We start from the raw sequence: 14,863 nt of genomic DNA on the forward strand, positions 1-14,863 counted from the left end.
ACGAGTCTCTGCTCGCGTCACGTTCTCTATGGAGCAGGTTTCTCCGCATTGCAAAAACCGGTTCCCAGTATAGAAAAAAAAAAAAAAAAATCACAAGTCCCAGGGCCTTCATATTTTGAGACACGACGGCCTATATTGCCTTTGGGAAATTGTCTCCCCGGCGATGTATTTGTGCTTAGAGGTGAAGGCGACTTTAAAAAGATCGGTGTAGGCTTGGTCTTGTAAGCTGGCTTTTCCACATTGCGTGTTGCCCAGTGAAGCGCGGCCTTCTACGGAGGCAGTACGATTACAGAAAACGGCTAACTCTTTTGTATTCTCGGAAGTATCCCGAAACAAATTATCTGACAGTTAGCCGCTAAGATGAATCTATCATTACGCCGAGTTTAATTTAATTGTCATAAATAGTTAGTTGACAGTGACGTTGTTAATATTACAGAATTACTGTCTGCAGTCAATATATGGCCATCTAAGGAGGGAGTAAGGTTACAGAAAACGGCTGTACCTGTTGTTCTACCGGAACTATTCGGAAACAAATTAAATGATAATCAGCTGCTAAGAATACTCTAACATTACGCACAAGAAATCAGCAGAAGCTAACCGGAATCTTCGTAAAGACAACCCACATCTCCGCTGTTTCAGCAGATTTCACACTGGCGGAACTGAGTTAATTTTTTTTGTAGAGCACACCTCCCTTGAGAATAAACAACGACATAGACCGTTTAAAAATCCCTGGAAGGTGCGAGTCACAGCCTTATAGGTACTCAACGAGTGGCTGACACTCGGGATCAACTCTGTATTTCAGCAAGTTGCGTTGCCTCCAAGTCTCCAAGGAACCCTGTGTTATTTTTCCAGTGGATAGGATTCCGCTCGAGGAAATCTCGGAGCAGACACTCCGCGTGGGTGCGCTACTTCCCGGATTTATACGCGATGACGACATCGAACTCTAACTTAAGCTTGAGTCCCCACCGCACAAGGCGGCCCGAAGGGCCTTTGACTTACAAGCCAGCACATAGTGGCGGTCGCTAACGGCGCGGAGTGGTCGACCATATAAGTAGGGCCTGAACTTTGTGACCGCTTATATAAGAGCCAAGCCCTCTGTCTCTTTCATTGAGTAGCTGCTGTCAGCACACGAAAGAGTACGGCTTCCGTAGGCAATCACTCACTCGACCCCATCCCGTCTCTGTACTAAAATGACTTCGAGGCCAACTTTGCTTGCATCGCTATGCACTTACGTCTTGGCATCTTCCACGAAGTGTCCGAATAAAGGGTTTATCTGCAAGCGCTGCTTGAGCTCTTAGGAAGCCATGCACTGCTGCTTTCCCGAATCAATGGTTCTGCTATTTTTGACAAACTGCCCACAAAGAGCTGATAATCCGCGCAAAGACCCAAGAAGCGACGGACGGCCCGTTTATGCGTTGGCATGAGGAATAAGTTTACGGCGGCCGTGTTCTCGGAATAGCGACTAACGCCTTGATATCACACCACATGTTGAAAAAATTAGCTTTTAGAAAGCGAAGTGGCATCTTTCCGGCTTGAAGGATAGACGAGCTCTACGGATAGCACCGAACACTATGCGGATGCGTTCCAGATGTTCGACAAATGTTTCTGAAAATATTACCGCGTCATCTAGGTAGACAAGACAAGAACGCTGTTTTAGGTCTGAGAAGACGCTGCCCATCAGTGGTTGAAAGGCGACAGGTGCAAAGAAAAGGCCGAACGGCAGCCCTTGGTATCCGCGGTAATGTAAGAAGTATTTTCACGGTCCCGTTCATCAATTTCATTCTTCCAATACCCGCTTCGTAAGTCGATGGAAGACGGGATCTCGCATGAAGTAGCTCATCGAGTGAGAGTAGTCATCGATGCGAGTGGTCGGGAATACACATGATTTTTCGTAATTTTGTTTATTGTCAAGTAATCGGCGCAGAAGCGGAGGGTACCTCCTTTCTTTGCAACGAGGATGATTGGCGATGTTCATGAACTTCTTGACGGATGTATTACATCATCGCGCAGCATTTCCTCAATATAGCCCAGAACGAGCAGGCTTCTCTCCTTCCTCGGTTGTGATGCGATGTTCAGCTTTAGCTTCGCCGAGGAAGCAAAACAGTCCGCGAAGGAACTGATGAAGGTAGGTGCGTTTGCTCAAAGGAAGTGGCTGTGGCAGCAGGAACGCCTCGGGTTTCGTGCCGATTTTGTGTCGGAACCCCAGATAATGTGCGCTGTATGGAGGGTACTCCTTCGACACTTGCTCTGTATTCCAGGTCAGTCGTTGAGGTGCCCCAGTGAAGTTTGTATGAGTATGTCCGCCCTATTGTTCATCTCAACCTCTTCCCGAGCAACGCAGATCTGTATTTCTAACAGGAGAGACACGTAAGCTTCGGGTATTCCGCACTCGATGCCACTTTCAGTTTTGACGGATACAAACATAGTCACTCGGTGGGGCAGTTTTTCGTGTGTATCGAAAGTGCGCAATAACGTGCTAACCGGACCGTTTTCGGCTTTAACCTCTCCGTTGCTTGAGAAGGCCACGAGTAGCTTCCTTTGCTCAATAGCGGCCCAAACGTGTAAAGAAAGTCCGATCCGCGAATACGTCTCTCGGAACAGTCTCGTAGAACAAAGATGTACGCCAGGAAATGAAGCGTCGCGTATCTTGATTCTGGCTGTACACACCCCAATCGGTGTAAAGAGACGGCCGCTAGTCGTATGAATTTGCAACCAACATTCTCATGGCGCATTTCTGGAGCTTCCGTGAAATCGTCTGCTCTACTCGTTGGCTCGTGGAAGGATCGCAGCAGGGGTGGGGCTGGGTCGTCCGGTTGCGAACCCGGTTCCCGGTCGGGTCGTCGAATTGGTTGGATCAGGTCGCAAACACCTGGTGTGTGTCGTCATGCCGGTAGAGGACGTCGCGAAATACGAGCGATCCCTAGAGAAAATGTTGCTGGTCCTTGCTGGTTTACGGCCAAATTCCCAACTGAGCGCTGCTGGTCCCAGTAGGGACCAGCTGGGACCAGCAGCGCCCAGCTGAAAATTTGGCCATAAACCAGCAGGGACCAGCAACAATTTTCTCTAGGGATGTGGTCCAATTCCCAGAGGACAGCGTCTTCAGTTCCTCTGGTGAGTGCTGGGAGACCTCCCGCCACACTCGCTGATCGTCGTAGAGAGTGGGCGTCGATGGGACGTGACGCGTCGGTAACAAGGCGATCTGGACGGTCGTCGCTGTGGCGGTTGCGGCGAAGGAAGGAGACGGGAAGCCGGTATTCCTAATGCTGGAATTCGTTCACCGTAGCGGGGCCAAAGGACGTCAGGTGATAACCCAGCACTGCCATTCTGTGATATGGCAGTGACGACTAATCTAACCAGATTCATCGCATTATACCACAGGGGCCCATTGTCGGACGTGCGCCACATGACTGCTTTCCTGGCGGGCAGTCCTTGCGCACTGCCGTTGGTGAACCATTCCTACCTGGGTGCGGTTGGAGGTCGAAAATGTTCAAGTCCGGCCACCGGTCTCCGTAGTGCGTCTGAATACGCCATGACATCAGGTGCTGCCGCTTCGCAACTTGAATCGGGGATGGTGCGCGGCAACGGGGTAGGCTGCAACCCCTGCCGTATACTTCTTCGCAAACTATGTTAGAAAAAGAGGCTGCGCTATACACTATAGGTGAGGTTTCTGCGGCTCAAGTTCCTCGCGCGCAATAGCTCTTATTAACTCGCGCAACCCGCCGCGGTGGCTCAGTGGCTAAGGCGTTGTGCTGCTGAGCATGAGGACACGGTTCTATTTTCGGCTGCGGCGGCCGCTTTTCTGATGCAGGCGAAAAGCAAAAACGCCCGTGTGTGGGAGATTTTGGCGCACGTTAAAGATGCCCAGGTGGTCAAAATTAATCCGGAGTCCTCCACTACGGCGCGCCTCATCGTCTGCGTTGCGTCGGCGCGTTAAACCTTACAACCAATCAATCAATTAACTCGAGCAAAGAGGCTTCATTTGGAATCTCCGACGACACAGAATGACATTTCGAGGCCGTAAGGTGAGGTTGACGAGTGCACTGCATTAAACTTTGCGGCAGTGTGCGTTCCAAATCAACAAAATTGGCCGGGCGTTTGCGAACACAGACCCGCGAAGAGTTGCTTCGTCCTCCCCGTATTAAATGGCGAGCCTTTTTCTCTCGGGGCATATTTGGGTAAGCCCACCTAACAGTCATACTTGCGTTGAAGAACATGGCTGTGGTCTAGTTTTCCTCTCACACTCCTTACGGAAGAGCGAGTTCAGCCCTTTATTTTCTGTCGCTGCGGTGTATACCTTGCAGCTGTCGCGAAAATTCCTTCAAGGTTTATAGGGCCCATTCATGATTCTCTTATTTCGTATTCGCGGCACCCTCCAGAGTGAAATGCACTTTTTCAATTTCCGTTCACCATTCCACTCGTTCAATTAAGCTACGCGGTCGAAGCTGCCAAGCCAGTCTTCGGTTCCTCAAGTCTGTCGCTGTGAAAAGGTTTGGGATTGCGAGGCGCATGCAGGAGAAGCGGTGCAGCCCTGCCTGCCGGTTTTATTTGACTCGCAGTCGAAGACTTCACTGACCAAATCAGCGTGGCGAGGGGCCCAAACTGTGGTTTCAAGCATCGCAGGCGGGGCTCGTCTTGTGAACGGCTGTTGTGTCCGCTTTACTGGGACTGGAACCGAACAGGTCTTCAGGGCTGAAGTGCATTGGCTAGTACCCAGCACGCTCCAACAAACTGTCACAGCAGAGAGAAACGATTCTGAAGAAGAAAGAGATGGGTATATAGGCAAAGTGGCACACAAAACGGAGAGCGGGCCCAAGCACGGAAAATCTTATGCTTCCCAAAATGGTTCCCGCCGCTGTGATGGCAGCTTTTCTCTGTGGTAATATATTTTCATTAACAGGTGTAGTTCGAAAATGATTTCCGTCATCCTGCAACGATCTCCCTTTGTATAGTTACAAGTCCGTTAAAACTGAACTCGTGCGCGCCGATGCTACAGAAGCGCGTGAGACATGCCGTAGTGCAGGGAGACTGATGAGTTTTGCCTTTTCTGCTTGTGTTGTCTAACTCACGCAGAAATATCACACAGGTGGATGTTTTCTGATGATGGTTGGTGTTTAATGGCGCAAGGCCAACGAGGGCAAAGAGCGCCAGAGAAGTTATTTAATGAAAAGAAGTGATTACCAGAAAAGGTAGGTATAAAACGTGTAAACCGGACATAGTAAGATCAATAAAGATAATGGTGATGGCTGATGTATAGGGCCAGATTTGATTATGCGTGGTAGGAAATGAGGTTTAAAAACTTAACGTTTGACAAATACATAAACACGCGTTCCACAGAAACCATGGCATCGTCACCCAGAAACATCGATGGGTGTAGGGGAATATGTTGTCTGTAGAGTTCTCTGAAGTGTTTGTGTCGTGTTGTGTCAAGTGCCTTGCATTGTATGAGTATGTGGACTACGGATAGGCCCTCCCCACACCTGCTACACAGGGGTCTTGGAGATCCCGCGAGCAGGTGCGAGTGCGTTACATGTCTATCCGTGCCTATCCGTAATCTAGCTAAGGTAACTTCAACGTGCCTGTTGTGTGAGTCAGTAATGTATTGTCACAAGTGTGGTTTTATGACGTGTAGTTGATTGTCTGCCTGTTCGCTACAGTCTGCTTGCCAAGTTTTACGGAGTTGCTGTCTTATGTGTGGCTTGAGGTCTGTGTAAGGCAGTGTTCTTATGTTTACTGTGTTTCGGAGTGCAGCATTGGGGGCCATTTCATCCGCCAGTTCATTTCCGCCAATGCCAGAGTGACCTGGCACCCAACAAACAGTCACCTCAAGGTTTGAAGAATACGCCACCATAAGTGATTTTAAAACAAGGTTAACTACATGGTTTTTCAATGACTTTCCGGATGACACTGCATGGACGACGCTTAGCGAATCTGTATAGATGACGGATTTAGGAATATGATGTTCAACTATCTGACTTACAACCAGAAAAATGCCATATGCTTCTGCCGTAAAAATACTTGTATTAACATTCATGGCTCTATATGCTTCAAAATTGGGTCCATGCGCAGCACAAGACACCGCAGTGAACGTTTTAGATGCATCGCTGAAAAACTCTGCAGCCCTGTATTTATCCTGCAGATACATGAAATGCTGCAAAATCCCACTTCTTGCCCGCCGCGGTGGCTCAGTGGCTAAGGCGTTACGCTGCTGAGCATGAGGACACGGTTCTATTTTCGGCTGCGGCGGCCGCTTTTCTGATGGAGGCGAAAAGCAAAAACGCCCGTGTGTTCGAGATTTCGGCGCACGTTAAAGATCCCCAGGTGGTCAAAATTAATCCGGAGCCCTCCACTACGGCGCGCCTCATCGCCTGCGTTGCGTTGGCGCGTTAAACCCTTCAATCAATCAATCAAAATCCCACTTCTTGGTGTCTTGTTCTTATTGTATCGCATGAAAGACAGATCACATGACACAGGACGGAGATGCCATAGTGCTACAAGATCAGCGTGAGATGATTTGAATGTGTCTAAGAAGGAGACCTCATGAGTGGTCACCTCGTCCCTCACTCTCTGCGAGAAGGGAACAGAAATTGATGGGCGGTTTAAAAAGAGTTTAGTTGTGGACGTATCATTAAAAACCGATTTAAAGGGATGGTTATTCATTGATGAGATTTTGGAGGCATATAGAAGATCAACATAAATTTGCTGGTACGCTAAGCACCATTTGTCGCACTCAGCATAAAGACTGTGGACAGGACTGGTACGGAATGCCCCACAAGACAGGCGAAGCCCCAAGTGAAGCACTGGGTCGAGCATTTTAAGTGCTGGTTTTGTGGCTGACCCATACACAACACTTCCGTAGTCCAACCGTGACCCCCCCCCCCCCCCAACGCGGCATAAAGTCGAAGCAAAAGTTGTTCGTCTGCACCGTATGATTGGTGAGATAAGACTTTCAGAATATTCATTGTTTTGAGTCCTTTTTGTTTGAGTCGTTTTATGTGAGGGATGAATGTGAGCTTCTCGTCAAACACCACACCCAAAAACTTGTGTTCTCTTTTTACTGGAATTGAGTCACCAAAGTTTTACGTCGGGATCCGGCAGGATGCCCCGCCTTTTTGAGAATACAACGCAGGTACTTTTAGAAGGATTAAGTTTAAATCCATTTTCATCTGCCCAGCGGGAAAGTTTGTTTACCCCAAGCTGGACCTGACGTTCACAAATGGATATGTTACATGATTTGAAAGATATTTGAACGTCATCTACATACATCAAGCAGGATATGGTTGGCGGGAGTGCCTTTCGGAGAGAGTTCATCTTAACTATAAACAAGGTTCAGCTCAATACGCCACCTTGAGGCACGCCATTCTCCTGCACGTGAACGTTTGGAAGTGCCGAACCGACTCTGACACGAAATGTTCGTTCAGACAGGTAACTGGAAAGAGTATTCAGCATGTTACCTGTTACACAATATGATTTTAGGTCTGCAAGAATGCCATAACGCCATGCCGTATCATAAGCTTTCTCGATATCAAAAAAATACGGTCATGCAGTACTGTTTGTGAAAAAGGCATCCTTAATATAAGATTTCAGTGCAACTAATTGATCATTTGTGGATCGCCCTGCCCGGAAGCCTGCCTGGCAGCTCTCGAGAAGACCATTGTACTCAAGAAAGTACACGAGCCTACAGTTTATCATCTTCTCGAGGAGCTTGCACAGGCAGCTTGTCAAAGCAATGGGCCGGTAACTGGCAGGAGAGGAAGGGTCCTTCCCTTCTTTCAGGAAAGCCACTACTATGGCCTCCCTCCAAGAGCGAGGAATGTGCCCCGAAAGCCATATGTTATTGTATAGATGTAGAAGTGTTTCAAGGGTGTCTGAGTGTAGGTGTTGTATCATGGTGCATGTGATTTTGTCTGCACCTGGCGCTGAAGGCTTACATGTGGTCAGGGCTGCCTTAAGCTCATGAATTGAAAAAGGAGAATTGTAAGAAGTGCGCGACTTGTTATCACGCAGGGACTTCTTTTCTACAGATGTTTTGTGTTTCATGAAAGTGTTTGTGTAGTATGCTGAGCTGGACATGTGTTTGAAGTGTTGTGCGAGTGTGTTAGCCTGGTCTTCTAGTGTGTCCCCTGTTGTACAGACCAGGGGCAGGCTGTGTCTGTTGTCCTTTGAGTTTGCGTATACGTGTCCATACTTTTCGTGTATCTGTGTAGGAGTTAATTGATGTTATGAATGTACGCCAACTCTCTCGTTTTGCCTCACGGCGCACACGTTTTCCGAACGCCTTGGCCCGTTTGAACAAAATGAGGTTACCCGACGTGGGGTACCGACGGAGGATACCCCAGGCCTTGTTCTGGGCCTCTCGCGCTCGCCTACAGGCCTCATTCCACCACGGCCTCCTCTGGTTGCGCGGGGCACCAGAGGCGGTGGGAATGGACTTTTCAGCGGCGTCGAGGATGTGCGCCGTGAGGAGTTGGGTAGCTTCTTCAACGTGTAGGTGTCCAATGGATGTGTGGTGTAGTTTGGATGTCTCTGCAAATGTATTCCAGTTAGCTCTTGCTTCATTGAACCTGTTTTCGGAAGATGGACTGCATGGGCCTTTACCTATATATGTTAGTGAGGTGGGGAAGTGGTCATTGCCATAAGGGTCAGTGCCCACACGCCACTCCAGAAGAGGAAAGAGAACTGCGGAGCCAATCGCCAAGTCAAGATATGAGTATGTGTTGTGTCCTATGTTATGGTATGTAGGCTGTTTATTGTTGAAAAGGCATGCTCCTGAAGATCTAAGGAATTTCTCTATCAGGCGACCTCGGGCATCCGTGCGAGAAGAGCCCCAAAGGGAGTTGTGAGCATTAAGGTCGCCTGTAAGGATGCATGGTTCGGGCAGCTGGTCAACCAGCGCCTCGAAGTCAGAGCTTGAAAGTGCAACATCAGGAGGAATGTATATGGAGCATACCGTTATCAACCTATTAAATATTATTGTTCGAATTGCCACAGCCTCAAGGACAGTGTTCAGAGTGACAGGGTGGCATGCTAAGGATTTCCGGACGATTATGGCCACACCCCCAGAAGAGTGCGTGCAGCCATCCCGGTCCTTTCTGTATACCAGGTAGCCGTTCAAGAAATTTGTGTGTTTAGAATTCAAATGTGTTTCCTGAACACACATTACACTTGGCTGATAAGCATGCAGTATTTCGTATACATCGTCAAGATTATTCAGAAGGCCTCTGCAGTTCCATTGTATTATGTTTTCTCTTCCCATTATGATGTGTTCGGAGCTACTGGAGTGTGACTATTTATGTAGGGTCTTTCGGGGCTTGGACTCTTGTAAGGGGTTTTCTGGCCTTCTCTACTGACCTGGACGTCGCAGCCCGTTCCTTCCGCTGCGATGAAAGCCGGGAGGGCTCGACGTCCATGTCGTCATTTGAAGGCAAGGAGGTGCCCAGCGGACTGGGCCCCCTTGACTTGGTACCCTTTCGGGTGTTCTTTGCCTACGCCGCGGGCGGGGCAGGCGGTGGAGCTTGGATGGGCGCTGCTCTAGGCCCTCCCGTCTCCATCTCCATGCCCTCAGGTGTCCCTAGAGCCGGTGGAGAGGAAACAGTGGGAACGGCAGAGCTCCCAGCGGCGATCACAATCGCCACATTCGCTGGAGTCGCCACACTGGGCGATTCCTGACACCGCTGGACTACCGAAGGCAGTCCGGCAAGAGACGGGCCCCCCGCAGCCTCTACAGGTGTTGTAGAGGAAGCAGGTGGCTGCGCAGCTTGGGGCTGGGACAGCAACACATCAGCAGCAAGGCTGCACTGTGTCGCTGTGCTGACCAAACGCCGCCCCAGCCCCCGGCGGGCAGCGTCTGCATAAGATGTGGCCGAAAGCAGCTTGTGCTTTTGGCGTGCCTCAGCAAAGGTGATGTTTTCTGTTACTTTCATTTGTAGAATTCCTTTTTCTGCTTTGAATTTTGGGCAGGTTCGCGAATAAGCAGCGTGTGGGCCACTGCAATTCGGGCATTTCACTGTGCTGTTTCGACAGTCATCCGACGAATGGTCAGACTCTGAACATTTAGGACAAGTCAGCTTTCCTCGACATGATAGAGTTCCATGGCCGTATCGTTGGCATTTAAAGCATCTCCTGGGATTAGGGACATATGGTCGTACATTGCAGCTTAGGAAGCGCACTTTGACCTTTTCGGGTGGGGTTGTGAAATCAAATGTTAGGACAAGATACTTTGTTGGGATTTCTTCATTTGCTCTACGGATTACAATTCGTTTGACAAAAGTTACTCCTTGAGGTTGAAGCGCCTGAAGAAGTTCCACCTCGGTCTCAGACTGTAATTCCTTTTCTGAGATTACACCTTGAGAGGAGTTGAGGGTTCTATGTGGAGTCACAGTAACAGACAGGTCAGCCAACGTGGTCTGTTTCAGGAGGTTTTTGCTTTGATTTTTTTTCTTTTTACTTGAACAAGTAGGTCACCGGATGAAAGCTTCTTAGCATCATAGTCTGAGCCGACAACAGACTCAATGCATTTTGCCAAAAGAATGACTGACTTCTTGCCAACAGGGGTGTCCCCTGTGGAATGAACTCAAGATGTTTATAGAAATGTTCTGCCTTCTCTTTAGCAAGTACTTCGGTGCGGCCTCTTTTGGGAGGCCGATCATTGGAGGGGGGGGGGGGGTGGTTGAGAAAATACCATACAGCATGTATAAAAGCAGGCAGACGGGGGTACTCTCTCCTTTGACGTTACCCTGGTAGTCAAAGAGGTCCCGGAGCTCCCTGCCTGGTAGACAGGCAGGGAGCCCATCGGCCGGAGCTTGACCAAGGCTCCGACGGCCACCGTTAGAGGTTTTTACCCTTCACCTTAAAAACACATCACCACGGTAGGTCACAGCTTATGTTGGGGGGCTCGGGGTGCGCGGTATCGTCAGTACCGTCACCAAGATTACTCAAGGTGCCCCGTGCGGGGAGGTGGATCTTTTCATACCTATGTCACCGCCATCAGAAATACAGCCTCTGCGAGCCATCAACCGTGCTAATATACAAAGATGCCAGCAAGGATGCGTGGAAGGAAGGAAGCCGGCAGTGCCGACACTGGTGCTGATACCGCACGGGGTTATGTGCATGTGTCGAGGGAGGGAGCAGTTGTTATTTTTCACTCCAGGTGACTCTGCGAGGGCTTTGGCCAATCCCCTGTATGGGTATGCGGCAGAAGTTTGTTTGGGTTGCTTTTTGAACGGCCCGGCCGTATCTCGCGACGTAATCGCTCACTGCAAGGTGTCACAAACGCGCCTATGTGGTGTCTTATACAGCTTTGGGCTCAGCTCTAGAAAACTGTTTGTTGGCCCGTATGGCCTGCTGCTTTGGATTCCCATTTTTAAGCAAATTTTTCTACCTCTACCAGCCAACGGTTGTTTCGCGGCGTGCGGGACAATAAACTCCCCACGTGACGGAGGCGGCGGCGGGGGGAGGGAGGCTGAGGGTTTCCCCCACCGAGCACATTGGAGATGCTGCGGCGAATTTACCCAGCGTTCCCCGCGCGGAGGTGCCTGCTCACAGGCGGGCGCGTCGGCGGCACGGCTTTGTCATTTGCTTTAGCGACGGTTGTTTTGGGCCTGTTTTGGCGCAGCTTCGCGTCCATTGCGCGCTTTCTTCGCACGGCTTGGTGAACTTGTTCGACAGCACCTACTAACCTCGACCCGACGGAATTAAGTGGTCGTTAGGAAAAGATACGTTAAGGATTGGTTTCAAAGACCGGAAACAAATTGTAGAAACCCCATACAGACATCTGGCCCGTAGAGAAACTCTACTTTGTGCGCACTGCTTTCCACGAATGGGACTCCGTTTTCTAAATTGATGAATACCAACTCGGTTGTGTTTTAAGAGGTATTACAAAAGGCGGAAGGAGAAACTGCTCCTGAGAAATAGCGATTATAAAAGTTCCCTCAGCTTTCTCGCAATTCTCAGACTTACTAAACTAACTAGTTTAAATCGGTATAAATGGGAATCGCTAAGCTCACGTGCCGAATTGTTTGGGTGTCTACGCTTGAGTCACGCGGTGGTGTAGCCCCGGAGCTAGCACATCAGGATGGCTAGGTTCCGCTGTCTGACCCTTCGAAAGACGCTGCTCTCCGTTTTCTTTCTGTCGACGCACGGCCCGGCTACGGTGGCGGCGTCCACCGCTCTAGACTGGCTTTGGCCGACGCTGCTGCGTTCGGGACGCAGCCCCCGGATATTCCAAGTAACGGCTGGCAGAATCTCTCGTTTCGCTCTTTGTAGAGCCAAGTGTGTGAATTCAAGTGACGGATGCGCAATTTTTGTGGGTGTCATTTAAAGCTTTGCTTTCCAACCACCTTCACAGCGTGGATTGGAGTCAATTTTTTTAAGTACTTGTGCTTCTTTGTAAGAATTAGAAATCATCAGCATTGTCGTCGACATCATCATCACCACCATCAGCATCATCTACGAGTGGCTAGTGCACAAACGAGGAAAGTATGTCGTGACGTTTACAGGTCAGACTATTACTGAAATGATAAATAAATGAAGGCACGCTGTTTCCCCATTTCTGCGTGAGCCACTACGATTCTACCGATGAGTTGATTGTAGGGTTTAACGCGCCGACGCAACGCAGGCGATGAGGCGCGCCGTAGTGGAGGGCTCCGGATTACTTTTGACCATCTGGGGATCTTTAACGTGCGCCGAAATCTCGTACACACTGGCGTTTTTGCTTTTCGCCTCCATCAGAAAAGCGGCCGCCGAGGCCGGTAATCGAACCCGCGACCTCGTGCTCAGCAGCACAACGCCTTAGCCACTGAGCCACCGCGGCGGGTCTACCGATGAGTGAGGGTTGAAATCTTTACGAAAACAATAACACATCATAAGTGCAGCTCATACTGATTCAAAAAGTCAAAGAAATCAAAAACTCTCGGTTGCCGCGTTTGAGAGGGGACGATGGCTGTAACGCTATGCAGCGGATCCTTCATGAAGTTGTTAATTAAAGCACGCGTGCACCTCACGAAGCGGTTGGAGCACGTTCGAAAACCTTACAGCTGACTGCTTGTGAATTAATGTACTCGACTGAAAACGCTCGCAGGGTATACGTGCCAGTCCGAGGTTGACTAGTAATGAATGCCCAGGCTTTCTTCGCATTCCGGGACAGGAGTGCCCGGAATCCAGGAAATATATTACAGCCAAAATACTGTCTGAAAAAAACCACTCAGCAAATAAAGAAACCTGCTCGCTTGCAGTGTACACAATGAATGTTATTTAAGGAATGCGATAGGGGTGGAATAACCAGCGAGCGTAAATTGGTTATAGGATAAGGTGCCGACATATGTTTTCACCATTTTCCGCGATCTTGTTCAACAGGAGCTTTATACCGCCCAAATGAATGCTTTCTCAAGTAAACTTAGGCGCCAATTAAGCTGGCAGATTATTGGATGCCCAAGGTACCGGAGCGTAGGCCCGTGGAAGTTCTGACATCTACAGGCTCCACGTGTGTCCGACATGCAGTCGGAATACCGAAGTGTCCATCGTTCAATAATGCCAATACGGCAGCACGTGTGCGTCACAGGAGGTGTGTGCGTGTCAGCGTGCTTTCATGTCTAGAACATAGATAGAAGGAGAACGCAAAGCGCCGAAAGATCGCCTGTCGGATAGCGCGCGTAACAGCGGCTTGCATGCCAGACAAGCGCCCCCGCCGGGTAGTTGTCTGGCACGACAGCCGAAGCGGCGCGTTTCCCGCTCACGCGGAGATAACGGGATTGCGCGCGTCCCCCGTCAAATGCGCGCGGAGTGCCGCTGCGTGACGCCTCCATGATTAAAACGGGCGCTCCAATTACGGCGCGCCAATCGGCGCGAGTGTTGAGCGGCGTCGCCACGCAACAGGTGGCCGTGCTTGCCCAGCTCGAGAGGCCGCCGGCACGCCAGGTGGCCGCGCCACAGTTGCCACCTACCCATAACGTGGACTCGGCCGGCCTGGGAAGCGCTGACCGGGCCGGCGTTGTCCCCGTCGCTCGGTCGCTCGGAGTCCTCGTCGCAGCCCCGGAGTAATCCACGGCGTAATCCACGCTGCTCCTCTCGCCGGCCGCGCACTCGACCACTACCGCGCTCCCCACTGCTGCCCAGTGACAAGTGACGCGCCAATCGACGAAGTTGCAAAGGTGCCGCGCTACCTGCGCCATCTGTCGCGCCGGCCACAAAGCGATCCGCGAAACGCCGGAGGAAACAGAATCGATCCCGCTGCTTGCTTCTGCAGGCCCGAAGAACCCCGACGCTTAATGGTTATTTAAAAGAGGCCAGCAGGTTGCCCCCCCCCCCCCCCCTTCCCGGCCTTCTCAAAACCACCGCCACGAGGGGGGTCAGCCGCGGACTTGATCAGCTTTCGGCCACGTGCACGTCAACCACTTTACTACATTTACTACAGGCGCCGGTGGAAAGCCTACCTGGTACGGATAGGAAATCACTCACCCGATAAGGAAAATAAAAAGTAGGAACACCAGCGACACTTGTGGTCATCATCTTGTAGTACTAGTAGTAGATGACTCAGCGGCGCACAAGCCCCACGCGACTTGCGATGAATTGAATTGAAGACTTCGTATAATGGATATATCTAGCCGTGCGGGTGTACTGCAAACGTTGACACACGAAACTAAAAAAAATTGAATGCTGGAAATTCTTTTGACGTGCTTCCATGTCCATGGTTCATACTTTGCACACAGGTCCAGCGCAAGGTATGCTGGGTGAGACAGCGTGATGGTTAAGCAAAGTAAAGAGTAAAAACATGGTTAGGTGATTGATATGTAAATATGAATTACAAAATAAAAGAGACGCGGGTATCGTGTCGTTAACTACCGCGCACTTTACCCCGGCGACTTTTTTA

The 14,863-nt window shown here is 50.1% G+C and overlaps 1 protein-coding gene across 1 annotated transcript in view; it reads right to left on the minus strand.

Annotated features, from left to right (window-relative positions):
* Cac (calcium voltage-gated channel subunit cacophony) overlaps positions 1-14,068 on the minus strand; it is a 906,370-nt gene extending 892,302 nt beyond the window's left edge. The window contains exon 1 of the mRNA XM_077679772.1: positions 13,938-14,068. The gene's annotated coding sequence lies outside the window, so the exon portion shown is untranslated. The remainder of the gene's footprint in view (positions 1-13,937) is intronic.
* Between the last annotated feature and the right edge of the window lie 795 nt (positions 14,069-14,863).

This window comes from Haemaphysalis longicornis, unplaced genomic scaffold (genome assembly GCF_048455015.1).
Source record: "Haemaphysalis longicornis isolate Haplotype H1 unplaced genomic scaffold, Haemaphysalis longicornis Haplotype H1 scaffold_1, whole genome shotgun sequence".
NCBI lineage: Eukaryota > Metazoa > Arthropoda > Arachnida > Ixodida > Ixodidae > Haemaphysalis > Haemaphysalis longicornis.